A 14,295-nucleotide genomic window follows, 5' to 3' on the forward strand; every position below is an offset into this window, starting at 1 on the left:
AGACACACAAAACAAAACATCACAGTACATACCTCTTTTTGCCTTTTAAACGACCGACTTGGGGAGGGGATTGTAGAATTCAAGGCTGGTGAAAGTGCTTCGAAACGGGTACTCTCACAAATATCGTTGGTGTGCTTATAAACTCTGAAGTCCGTTTGGAAAGCAACTTAGCAATATGTGTTAAATCCATCAAATTTTCATACCCTTTAGCTCATGTAATTCCACTTTGGAGTGTCTATTCCACGGAAATAATAAAATTTGAATAAAGTTTCATTCATGAAGATGCTGTTATAGCATTAGGTTTTGCAGAAAAATAACCTAAATACCCAACAAAAGAAAACTGGTTTAGTGAAGTATATTAAATTTGCTTCATAATATGTTATATAATAATTGAAACTAACTATGAAATCTAGCAACATGAGAATGCTGGTGAAATACTAAATTTAAAAAAAAGCTGGATGCAATATTGTATGATTATAAGTATGTAAAAAATGTTAGTCAAAGATAAAAGCAGTGATAATATCCATTGTTGGCTAGGGTGTGAGGAAATTAGAAAACAATTTCCTGGTAGGAATGCAAAAAGGAACAATGTTCTCTGAGGGCATTTTGGCAATGTGTTTTAGAGCCTAAAAATTTGAACCACTCCGTACAGAAATTTTCTACAGAAAATAATCAAGAATATCAAGGATATAGTAATAAACAAGGATATAGTTGCAAAGATGTTTATAACATTTTAAAAGAGAATAACCTACATATCCAACAATAGGGGATTATTAAATAAATTCGAATAAATAAAATAGGATGTTCTATAGTCATTTAAAAATACAACAGAGGGATGTTTAATAATGTAGAAAAGTGAGATTTATTAGGAAGGGAGAATAAAGAGAATATGAAGCAGTAAGTATGAACCTTAAGATAATTTTTTAAAATAAGCATAGATAGGAAAAATAAGGTAAAACATAAAAGAAGTAATCTATGGACATTTTTATTTTCTTATGTTTGCTTTTTACAATTTTCTCAATGAGCACAATATCTTACAGAGCAGAAAAGAACTAATAAAAATTGTTTTCAGAGACTCATGGACATGGACTATAGACTAGTGGTTACCGGAGGGTAGGGGGTGGGAGAGAAGGGGGGAGATAGAGGGTTAAAGGGGGTCAAATATAGGGGGTAGGGGGAGGATGAAGTGGGTAAAGGAGATCAAATATATGGTAACTGAAGGAAACTGGACTTTGGGTGGTAAACACACAATAGAATATACAGATGTCAAATGATAATGTACACCTAATATGATTGTGTTAACCAATGTTACCCCAATAAACTTAATTTAAAAAATTGTTTTCAATAACATTGGGGGAAAAACTGGAAGATATCAAAATGCTATTCAAAAGTACGTTAAGGGGAAAAGTATATTGGGGAGATGTATTATGGAATTTTTTTCTTTTTATTTCTTTTCCAGATTTTCTGTAAAGTGGTTATATTTTTTCAGTAATATTATTAAAACATAAAATATTTGTGAAATGTAGAAGCATATATGGTAATCACTTTTATAATTTAAAATTATATTTTAAAAATTCTCTCTGCAGCTCCTGCTCCCTTGGTATGAACCTGCCCAGGTCCTGCGCTCTCAGCATTGCATGTCACGAGGCTGCCACTGGGTGAGGGGAAGCATTGCTGTGGGGGGACTCTCCTGTGCCCAGTGCTAATGCAGCGGACGGAAGTATTTTCACTTCTACCTGACAGCAGAAGCCCTGGGAGGGCCACTAACCCTCAGTTCTAAAACTTGTGGGAGGCGGCTCAGCCAGCAGATGTCCTTTGCACATTCCAAGACTTTTCTAGAAACACTGGTCTCCTGGTATGAGCTGGGTCCCATTCTCAAGCTCTTCCACTAACAGCTACATCTGCCAAAACATTTCACTTCCCTCCTGGGGCCTCAGCTTTCCCACCTAATGATGAAACCCCTTAAATATATCGTTTAGTGACTACTGCTGCTGATAACAACAACAACAACAACAACAACAACAATATAATAGTATCTGGTGGTACTAAAAACAACCAACATTTATAGGAAGTTTAAAACTGTGCCAGGCCCCAAGGTAAGTGCTTCTATCTGCGTAATTCTACCTGTTCCTCAACAATTCAGGAAGTGGTATTATTATACTTTCTTAGTGGATGAGAAAACCGAGGCTAACGGAAGCTAAGCTAGTTTCTAGCCCCAGATTGAGAATGGGGGAATGGCTGAATCCTGCAGGTAGCCCCTTGGCGGGGGCGGGTGCGGGGAGATTTGTTTGGACTTAAAGCTCTGAGCTGACTCAGCAGCCTTTTCTCACTGGAGGCTGCCAGGGCTGGCAGGTGACCTCCCAGGAGCAACAGTCCTCAGAACTGCCCGCACACCTGTGCCTTTTGACTATGACTTGTTCGGATGTCAGTGGATCTCATTCTGAGGGAAGAATCTCCAGAAACTCAATTTAGGAAAATGATTATAGCTTGCATTTGTCTAGCACTTTGCATTTTTCAAAGTTCCTCCACATATTTTATGTCATTTGATCTTCATAAGCATGCCTGAGCTTGGGAATGATTATGGGGAAACAGAAAGGTTAAGTGGTTTGCCTAAGGTCACATTGCTAATAAGTTGTAGAGCCAATTGGAGATTAAATCCAGCCTTTGACTCCCTATCTGGTGCTCTTTCTGCCCCACACATCGGACTCATGTGTCTTCCAACCCGTACGTTTTAGGAGCTTCACAGAGTGGGCGAGTTTACCCTCAGATGCCAGGAATCCTGAACCCTAGTCTCTCTCTCGCCACCACCCACCTCCAATCATCTCCTCCTTGTCCTCCTTCCTCTCAAATCCTCTCTTATCATTTGCATTTTGAAACTGTTTCCTTAATTATTCTCCTGCTGTTGGAAACCTGCTCCCCCGTCTCTGTGGCATCCTTTGATTTATCTCTGTCTGGATAACAGCTCCCCGATTCTCCTTGGGGAATTCAATTTTCATTCATTTTTCTGCTGGGCTAGATTGATATAGACCCTCTGCCCCGGTCCATATTACTCATCCCAGCAGAGAGAGCCGGGGAGACCAACCCTCAGCACAGCCCCTGGGGAGCCACTGTCTTGTTCAGGGAGCCACAAGGAGTTCTCCAATAAAAGGACAGGGGCCTTTGCTCTTCTCCATCTGTCCACCCAGTGCTTCCAGTCATTTGTCAGAGGCCCCTTTCGTGAGCCCACCACTTCGTCATTTGTCTCCTTCTCTTCCCAGAACCTTCCAGGGCCCTCTCCCCGCTACGATGCGGATCAGAAGGCAGTTGTTGCTCATCTTAAAACTGCCCTGTGTCCTTGACACGGGAATTTTAGGGACACGGAAAAGAGATGGTCCTGTACCTGGGCATCTAACTCTCAAGAAAAGATCGAGTCAGTAAGTGGCTGAGAAACAGAATAAGAAAAGGCACTGAGATCCTCAGAGGAAGAAAGGAAAGTGACAATAGCTGACACTTATATCGTCAGCACTGCTCTAAGCACTCCATACGTATTAACTCATTTAATTCTCACAAATCCTTTGAGGCAGGTACTATTATTATCCCCATTTTACAGATGAGAAAACAGAGGCACAGAGAGGTCAAGCGATGTGCCCAAGAATGCACAGGTAGAGCCAGGATATGGTCTCAGGTAGTCTGGCTCTGTCTTTGCCTGCACCTCCAGCATCATCCAATAACTATTATTTGGAGGTTCCCAAGCATAACCAGGTGGTGGGTCCACGCAGAGTATGTTACCCAGCAAGGCTGAGTCCTCTGCGATCCACCTGTGCAGCCTTCATACCCCATGGCTGGAATGCATGGGAATTGGGGATGATCGGGGAATTTGTCTTGTTCTAATCTCAGAGTTTATTCTCTCTATTTCCCATCAAAAACCTAGAGTGCCTTAGAGCATTCCTTAATTCATGCATTCATTGAGCATCTGTTGTATGCCAGCTCCTTCCTAGGCCCTGGAAGACAATGAGGTGAACTGCCAAGCACACCCAGTCCACAGCTTACTTTGCTCCAGGGCTCCCAGTGTTCCTACGAAACAGTCCCAGCAAATTTCCCCAGGTTCATCTACCTTCCTTGTGCTGGAGGGAATCAGAGAATGGGTTAGCGAAAGTTCGAGTTCCGGGCTCACAGTACCTGCATTCAAATCTCACCTTGGATACATCTAACTGGGGTAACCTGTGGCAGGTTCCTTACTCTGCCTTCCCTCTGGCTAAGTGGGATAACGATAGGATGGACTCTCCTCACAGGTGGTCAACAGAAGCACCTAGGAAGCTTTACCGTAGAAATGGTGGCTGGCATCATCATTGCACTCTCTTCTCTAGTAGTTTGCTTATTTTCCTTTTTCTTTTCTATTTATGGAGGAAACCAGGGAACAAGAAACTCTCTTGAATGTTTTCAAGGGAAGGCTAGAACTAGAACTTGGGAGCTCTTCTCGCCTGAAAATGTTCATTGGTAAAGAGAGAAACCCATGATTGTGGGGCCTTTTTTTTTTTTTTTTTTTTTTTTTTGGCTTTTGTTGAGTGGAGGAGACCTGCTCTTAACACACGGTCACAAGCTGAGGCAGAGGTACCAAAATTGCGCCTCGGGTGAAATTTTAGCTGTCTTGTGAAAAGCTCTCATTCCATCATGGAAACAGGCTCCTTTTGTACCAAGCAGAGGGGACAGGAAGGTACAGTTGAGTGGTGGCTTGGAGAGGGTTTCCTTGAAACATGCCTTCTACTGCAATGAGTCAGGCCATCCATGCTCAAACCCCGACACCTAGGGCAAGTTACCCTATCTTACCCCCTTCACTTTTCTCATCTTTAAAATGGGATAACCACCCCCCTACATTATAGGGAGCTTGTTGGATTAGAGGTAATATAAACTCCAGAGCCTGGTGTTCGACACACAGCAGGCACTCAGACGTCACTGTGGCAGTTGCTAACTAACGGCCATCGCCAGCAGGACTCAGCCGGCTCTGTCCCTTCCGCCCGCTTCCCCCAACAGTCTTCCCATGTCACATTGAGATGCTCGATTCTGTATCTTTTCTTCAGAAGCTATTCTCCCCGCACAATCTGTAATTATGCTCTTTGTTTTCGTGTGTCTTTAAAGCCGACTTAATATTCAACTTTACTTAAAGAAAGAATTTAGACTCCAGACTGCCCAGCTGACACCCTTCCTCCCTTCCGAATTTCCCCTCTTCCATCTCCAGGGCTCAGAGGCATCCTGAATCCAAGAATGAACCTGGTAACCAACATTTTCATAGCGCTTTACCGTGTGTTAAGGGCCTTCACCTACCTTCACTCACCCACGCTTCACCAGGTAGGTATGACAACCACGATACAGGTGAGGAACCCGAAGGCAGGAAGGTGGGCTGTCTGCGCTCTCTAGCAGCTCAGTCCCGGAGCCTCCTCAGAGGAGACCACAAATGGGGAGGAGCGGGGAGGCAAAGTCCAGCCTGGCTCCATTTAAAGACAGCTGCAGGTGTCAAGGCTGATCTATAAAAAACCCATCATCCTTTTGCACTGGGACCTACTCCGAGCCTCCATTTACCGAGTTGTATAGTGGGAGAGGAATAGCACCTGCCTGTAACGGTGGCCACTTTTGATGGCCAAGGAAGAAACACTGAGAGCTTTAGGGGACAAAGTGTTTCCCCAAGACCTCACCGAGGAAGCATTCTGTGGAAGACAAATCTTGGGATTCTCTACATCCAGGTTTTCTGGCTGTGAGAAGTTAAATCTGAGGCTCTGTTTGCTTGTGTGAATGGTGGGGGGTGTAACACTCAGACCATTCTCCTGAGAAGGGGCTGTTGGGGGACCCTACGAGATCCAGCTCCGAAGGCAAACGCTCCGTGACCGTTGGTTCTGTCCCCTGCCCTTGCACACGGCGCTCCCCAGACTGACTATGCTAGATCACCTGGGCATTTGGTTGAAAGACAGATTCTGATTCAGCAGTTCTGGGACCTAAGAGTCTGCATTTTTAACAAGTTGCCTGGCGACACCAAGGCTCCCGGCCCGCGGGCCACCCTGCGTGTGGGAATGCCCTGGGCCTTCACTGTCCAGTACAGTAGCCATGAGTCACAGATGACTATTGAGTACCAAAATGTGGTGGCTCAGAAATGAGATGTGCCATAAATGTAAATCGCATATTGGACAATGAAGACTTAATACAAAGGAAGTAAAACATCTCATTAAGACTTTAAAAACATATATTACATGTCGAAACGGTACTATTTTGGACATATTGGCTTAAAGAAAACCTATGTTAAATTTCACTTCTTTCTTCTGTTAGCATGGCTACCAGAAAATTTTAATAAATTACCCGAGTGGCTGGCATGATATTCCTTTAGACAATGCTATTTTCGGTGTTTTGACTTGTATGTACTGAGCACACACATACACACATGCATACAGTAGTCCCTTTTCCTGCTAGCACCCGGCCCAGTTTCAGGCACCAAGTAAGAGACTAAAAAGTGTTTGCTGGGGTGAATTAGCAGGCAGGATGTAGCCCCACAAGAAATGGGCCCCAGGCACTGATAAAGGGACCTCAGCTGCATAAGAGCAGAATCAGAGCAGGTGGCTGTGCCTGAAGAACGAGCACCTCCCCACTGCAGTGACCCTGACCCGCTACCCATCCATCCTCCATCCTCGGCCCCGCCCTCTGCTCTTCTCAAGGCTTTGATGGCAAAGGAATTCTAGCGCTCTCTGCGCAGGGCCGGCCAGACGAAGAGCACGGTCGTGGGACCCGAGTCCAGGGACCACTCTGTGCCCCTCAGGCTTCCTGCCCTCCCTGAAAGCCACCTCAACTAACTGTAAGCGTGCCACCCCTTTCTGCTGCCCCCTTCCCTAGGGCTCTCTTTGTGGTGCTTGACCCCTCCCTGCTGAGGGTGGTCGTGGTGGGCGGGGGAAGTCCATGACCTCGGGCACAGGCCAGGCGTGGACCTGCACTGACCTCCCTGAGCCGCTGTCACAGCCAGAGGGGGGTCTCAGAGGACAAGATGGAAGGCAGCTCAGAAGCTACCCCACTTCCAGCCCTGAAAGTAGCGGGGAAGAAGAGAGAACAACTAAGAGCCCCAGTTCCCACATCTGATATCCCCAATGACCAGAGGCAGGTTTCAGGGTACCTCGGTCTGGGATCTGGGAGTACTGGCTTCTGGAGGGAAATCCAGCCCCGGGAGAGGCTCTGGTGGGCCAGGACGGTCCCTAGCCCCTAGCGTGCTCGGGGGCTGGGCTCTGCCCCACGCCAGAGGGCTCCGAGCTGATTCTGCCCCCTCCACCCAGCCTGTGTACACCTGGGCCCATACCCTCCCACGGTGACATCTCCCATACCCTCCTCCTGACTGTGTGCCCTCTAAGCCTCTGATAAGCAGGACAAAGAGAATTCTCGAAGCATGTGAACTTACCAGAGGTCAGGGGAAGAACGCCTTCATGGTCAAGATTTGGTGGCTGGGAATCGCTGAGTCCAGGCAGCTCTGGAGGAAAGTCAGAGGGTGTCTGGAAGGGGAGCAGGGCACCCCATCTAGGGCAGGAGCCGGGGAAGGGGTGCGGCTGGGGGTGGGGCAGGAGCTGTTCCAAGGGAAGAGGACTGGACGGAGCCCAGCGGAGGCCGCTCTCCTCTTGTCTCTGAGAGAAGGTTCTCTGCTCCCCTTTGGAAGCTGGGGAAATGAGGGTCTGCCTGGGGGAGGGTAGCAGAGGGGCTGGAGACCGCCTCAGAGAAAATTAAATTGCACTTGAGGGCAAATTCTATTAGGGAATAGAGCCTGTCTCTCAACAGCCTGCGTCCATTTAGGTGATTAGCTCAGCCCAGCACCTCCACCCCAGAGCCTGGCAAGCTCTGTCCCTCTGCTGGGGGTGTCAGACTTGTGGCCTCTGGGGGCCCAGCTGCCCCTGTTCCCCTCTCTTGCCCTCCAGCTCACCTTGGAAAGACCCTTATCTGACCACTGACAGTCCCCAGGCTCTTTGAAAGTGACCAGGAGGGCATGAGCGCCCCGCTGTTCACAGAGACAGATTTACCCTGCTTAAGTCTGGGGCAGGGGAGAGGGAGGTCAGAGGTCAGATACGGGAGAGACCAATGGGCACCGGGGTGGTCAGTTAGCTGGAAAACAGGAAGGATCTGGGTAGGTGGAGAAGGGAGAGGAAAGAAGCCGACCTGGTGAGTAAAAGGGCAAAAATAAAAGAAAGGAGATGGGCAGGAGGCAGGGTCTGAACCCGCAGAATTCGGAAGCAGAGAGTAGGTGCAAAACAATATAAGATGCTAACCTTTGGAGGATGCCGAACGTAATGATAAATTAATATAATGCCATGGTAAATGGTAAAATGAAGTCCTCTGTAAAATGGGCAGAATAATAATAGCATGTGCCTTACGGGTCTATTGTGCTGCTGATACGAAAGAGTTCCACGAATGTCGGGGGTCGTTACGAGCTCTGGGTTGTATGTTCACACATTCACGCTGTACCCAGGCTTTGGCAGAAGGGTCTAGATCTGAGGCCTTTGAAGGCCCACTTACCAACCTCCTATATCCTAGTACCAATGGCACCCACGGGCCCGGATTCTCAGCTGGAACTTCCTCTGAACACTGCTGGCCACCTGCCCCACGAAGAGATGGTCCCCCCCACCCCCCGCTCCTTTATAGTGAGCAGTGAAAGAGTTTGCTTGATTTCCCTCAGTTTCTGGCTATAAAATGACTTCATTTGCTGAACAAAACTTTTTTAAGCACCTGAAATGTATCCTGAAGAAAGCAGAGCGTAGTTTCCAGGACAAGGAGAAACATAAGCACATGCGACACATAATGGTGTACAAAGCATAACGTGAATGATTCTAGTGTAGGTGACCCTCCTCCCACGAGCTCTTCTCAGGCTCACCAAGTGCCCTAGGGATGCAGAACATCAGCCCCTAGTGCGCTTACCCATTAAAACAAGGGTTGAACAGTGTCTTTGTATGGCTGGTGTGGTTGCACTCGCTGGAACAGCGAGGGGTTTGTGTTCCGTGCACATCCAGAGAGGGAAGAGCCCGGGGAGGGAAACAGAAAGTGCGTGGTGTCCTGGGTCGGGGTTGCTCCCAGTTTCGAGGCTGCGTGCAAGTTAGTGGAACTGTTGGTTGTGGCTGAAGGAGGAAGCCCAGGCCCCCTCTGCCCACGCTCCCCAGCCCAGGGTCCGCGAGGCTGCTCCTGCCAGGCGGCGGGCCCCAGTGAGCCTCTGTCCCACCCCTGGCCCCTGCCCAGTTGTCAGGGTGCAGGTTTAGCACCGAAGGTGCTTCGTGAGTACTGGGAGCTGGCTGGCTTTGCAGATGGCCCGGCGTCACCCCCATCCCGGTGGAAGCTACCCACGTCTCCCCGGGTCCAGGCTTTCCGGCCTCAGACGTACCAAACAGCGTTGGCGAGGCCCCGCTCCCTGGGAACACCCTGCCCCACCTGCCCCCTTGCTAACAAGGGCCAGGGCCCTCCTTGGGGTTCCAGCCACCTTCACGACGGAAACTTCCCTGGTAACACGCATTTCTGCTCTTGACCGGACTCGGGTACCGCCTTCTCGGTCCAGCCACCCCATCGTGGGGACCTCTCGGGCAGCTCTGAGAAGGTTCAAGATCAGTCAAGGGTGGTTGAGTCTCCTTAGCGCCACTCTCTCCAGAGGCATCTTATTTACATGAGGCCTCAGCACGGGAGACCTCAGGCCAGCTGCTCAATCACGGGAAGGTGGAGAGTAGCACCTGCCTCTCGGATTACACGTGAAATCAGTGTGCTCGGCGCCTGGCCCCTAAGAGATGTTCCGTAGGTACTAGTAAACGTTGGTGTGATGTCCTTGTCCCTTTCTTTATATCTCTCTGCTGACAGTAAAGAAGCTGTCTTGTTCACCATTATGTTTCCGGCCCCAAGGACAGAGCCCAGCATTTGATGGTGTCTTAGTAAACATTCGCTGCATGAATGGATGAAGGAGTGAGTGAGTTTACGGGTGACCCTGTGCTGCAGCACATCCTCCCTGGGCAGCGAAGCAGCTGCTCCTGCGGTGGCAGTCGGTGGCCCTGTCAGGCCTGGTTAGGCTGTCGGACCTGTTATTAGTGTGGTCGCTGGCTGGATACTCACGGTTATGGCTGTCAGGGCCCCACTTCCCTCTCACCCCTAATGGTCCTTGGCTTTTTATGTACTTCCTGCTCTCCCACAGCACTCTGCGGACTTTATTACATAGGCCACGTGGTCCCTGTGATGAGAGCTCAAGAAGCAGGGGAAAGCATGGGATAATGACCCAGACACCAGGCACAGGAAAAGCCACACCAGCCTCCCGCTTCAGCCGCTGTGGCTGCAGTGAGACTGGGGGTCCCTGACTGTGAGCTACCCCCAGGCCTAGGGTGCGGCTTCCCACTTCCGACACCCCTGACCTCACAGGACCAGAGCCTTAGACTGGAAGCTTCTGAGAGGATGTCTGTTCCAGCCTCCATTCCTGCAGATGTCCGTCTGTGCCCCCCTGCACAGCGGACGCCCGGCCTCCATGTGACCACAGCAGCTCATCGAGAAAGGTCTACCAATGTGCAAATCTTATGGTGCTTCTGAGAACCTAAATAGGTTTGTAAAATACTTTCTGGTATCTCTCCTCTCCCTGGGGTGTTGCGTGCATCCAGGGCAAAGAGAGCTGAGTCGGCTGGGACAGAGGAGTCCATTCCTAGCAAAGTTACTGTGTTTTAGTTACGGGTGAGCATGGAGGCCATGCATTCATTCAGCAGCCACTGACCGAGCAGCCAGGGTGACAAACGGAGCGATACGTGATGGACAGGATGCAGCCCCTGCCTTCCCAGAGTTCACGGCCTGGTGCGGGAGGCTGAGCGGTCAGCACGCGCCTTCTGCCATGTGACAGGAGGGAAAGAATGGCACTTACAATGGCCTACGGAGGGGAGGAAGAGCCTGACCGCGTGGGAGGCGGGGCGTGAGGAGGGTCGGGGAAGGCTTCCCGGAGGAGGTGACCTTTGAACCCAGGGAGGGGTTTGGTGGGGAAGGATTTGGGGTGGGGAGAAGAGCACACACGAAGTGAGAAGGCCTGAGACCTGGGGGACCCACAAGTCCTGCTTCCATGTTACTGGCGGAGGAGAACTTGCACCTCAGGCCTGGAGCTCTCACACCGGGGACGTCATGCAGAAAAATACCTGAGACTGTGCCCGCTCCTGCTGAGACACCCCCAACCCCAGCCCCTACTGCCTGCAGGATGGAGGCCAGACTTCCAGCTCTTCCTTCAGTCCCCTGCTTAGGCCACGCCCTACCGCTCACTCTTATCGCTTTTTCTCACCTCTCTCCTCCCCCCTCCACATGCTAATTTCCTGGCGAACCCCTGCTCTTCTTGCAAGACCCTCAGCTGTCCCTCCTGAAGATGAGGTGACTACTCAGGGCCCCACGACGCCTCAGCCTTCTGTGGGGCATCCACTACCAGGATGAATTGTAATGGAACTCTTCACAGGCGGGTCTCCCCTCCTAGACTCCACTCCCCTGAGGACAGGACACCCCATAAATGTTAGCAATGGATGTTGCTGGCCCTCAGGGGAAGTCCGCCCAAAGCTTTCCTCTGGAAGGGGACAAAGTGTCAGGGGACCAGCACTTCCACAGGAGACTGCTCCACAGTCTGAAGCACGTGTGACTGTGTCCTGCTCCAGCTCATACCCTCCACCCCCAAAACATACACACGACATTGGTTCAGGCTTTTCAGTCACAGAAACAGGGCAGTGGTGATGGGAAGTGTTGCTCGGGCCACAGGCTAGACACAGAGAGGCATTCTCCCGGGAAGAAACAGAACTTGCCCGCTCTCTCCGGAGGTGACAGCCTCCTTTAGGCTGCTAATCCACCATGAAGGCCGCATTTCACACTCGTTGCTCCAAAACAGGCCTGCAGGGAATTGCTCCTGGAGGGCGAAAATTGGAACACGTCAGGGTAATTTGTCCATTTTACCACACACACTTCAGGGGCTGGTGCAGGTGACCTGACCCATGGCCGGCTGTGAATGAAACTGGTCTCAGAGATCACGTTCTGGGCCCCTCACCCTGGGCCGGGGGAGGGCTCGGACAGCTGACCAGCTGACCAGCACACCTGCCTGCTGGCCTGGCATGGTCCTTTGCCTGCTGCGCCATCTGAGTTATTCGCCTCGGAGCCCTGCCCCTTCCTGGCTGGGGCAAGGAGAATCTTCTGCTGGGTCTGCTCAACAGGACTGTAGTTGGGTCCACCCTCGATGACGATGAGAGCAGTTTTGCACATTGCAGATATCTGCTCCCCATATAATGAGCCAGTGTCCCCATCGCCAGCTACTGTCCCCATCACCAGCCACTGTCCCCTCAATTTATCACGCCGCCTTTATCAGATCTCCATATATTCCATTTCCATATATTCGTGGGTCTTCCTTTGAACTTTTCATTATGATCCATTAGTCCATGTATTTGTTCCTAGGGTAAAATCACACTTAAAAATCTCTCATAAGCCAAGCCCCCTACTTTGCTCTTTTTCCCCCCAGACGAACTTAGCAATCTATGGAAGGGTCTTCAAAGTACAGTATTAAGTGAAAAAGCCACGGTGCTGACTGGTGTTTAGAGTGTGTATCTCTCCTCGTATTTGCATCGAACAGGTCTGAAAGGACACACAGGAAACCGGTGGTACTGTTGGCCTCCAGGGAGGGGACCTGAGTGGCTGCGAGACATCAGGGAAGAAGGCTTTGCACTCTGTCCTTTTGAATCGTCTGAATACTTAAGCCTGTGTGGCCTATTGAAAACAGTAACTAAAATTTAAAATTTTTTAAAAGAACAAACTATGCAGAAGTACTTGGAGATGAATAAAGGACTTTGAAAACACAGTGGTTTTGACTTTGAGGAATGGCCCTTCTATGGAGTGACACCCTGTCTCCCCAGGATGCCAGGCCACTTCCGACGTGCAGTGGCCAGTGCCTCATGCCGGGGCTCACGCCAATCCCAGAGGCCAGCAATGTTGGCTGCCTGGGTGTCCTTTGCCACTTGGGTCTCTAAAGTCCAACATCCTAATCCCTGGCCCGTGGCAATTAGTAGAGACGGCTGATGGTATTCACAACATATAGTGAATTCCTGCTATGAGCTGGGCGCTGATGGCCGTACCTTTCACCTTGTTACCTCCTTTACGGATTGAGAAGCTCAGGATCCGAGAAGCACCTGCCAAGGTTACATGGAGCAACGGTGAGATTTGAACCCAGGTGCACTTGACCCTAAAATATCCTTTTTCCACAACGGTAGCTGCTTCCTAATTTGTTATTCATTCTTTCTGACACCTTTAAGCATCTTTGATGTTTACAGCGCTCACTGTACGCAGCACTGAAAGGGGCATTAAAAAGGGAACGGCATGCGTGGAGAGATGCAGGTCCTAGAATGTGCCCCCCGTTTATTCAAGAACTATCTCCTGACATCCTGAGGTGTGCCAGGCCCCATGGTAAGTCCTGGCACTGCAGCGGAGAGGGGAACACTGTCCCTGTCTTCGTGAAGCTCAGAGGAGCTGGGGGAGTAGACAACAGCCAGGTGCCCGCACTGCTGTGTGCTCAAGGTGCACATTCATGAGAAATAGATAACTGCTGTTTCAAACGCGGCGGTAAATAGCAAACATTTCATTTCCCCTCACTCTAGATAATGCTTTTTTTTTGTTTGTATCGTTTTTGCCAATAAGACAAATAAAAATGGCATCTTTCATGTAATACTTTGGCCCATTGTTTTCAATAGAGCTTTAGTAATTTTCTTATCTACCATAGAAATTTAAAATCCTTTAATCTTTTTTTATTTTCCTTGTTATTGTTTTCTTTTCAAAAGAAATATTTATTGCAAAAATTCAAAAACACACTTAAGTATTTAAATCAGAGCCAGAACGAGGGTGAGGTTCCAGAGAGGCACCTGGGCACCGAATTAAATGAAGCGCTCACTTCAGCTGCTGACCTGCCCTGGTGGGACTGAGGTTAAACATCTCCTTGAACTTGGCACTCTGTACCTACCTCCCTTGCCTCACGCTGGTTCCAGCCCTGATTCAAGCCCACTCCAACCTCACTTTGTATATATAACCACTGGTCATAGTTTGGTGTCTATCCTTCCAGACTTTTTCTAGACAAACATTAACATGTACGTACAGCTGACCCTTGAACAGCATGAGTGTCAACTACGCGGGTCCACTTACCTGTGGGCTTTTTTTTCAATAAATACTGTAAATGTGTTTTCTCTTCCATATGATTTTCTTAATGCCATTTTCTTTTATCTAGCTTACTTTAGTGTAAAAATAAGTATGTAATACATATGACATACAATATGTGTTAATCGACTTATTTAT

The sequence above is a fragment of the Pteropus medius genome, unplaced genomic scaffold (assembly GCF_902729225.1).
Source record: "Pteropus medius unplaced genomic scaffold, Ma_sr-lr_union100, whole genome shotgun sequence".
NCBI lineage: Eukaryota > Metazoa > Chordata > Mammalia > Chiroptera > Pteropodidae > Pteropus > Pteropus medius.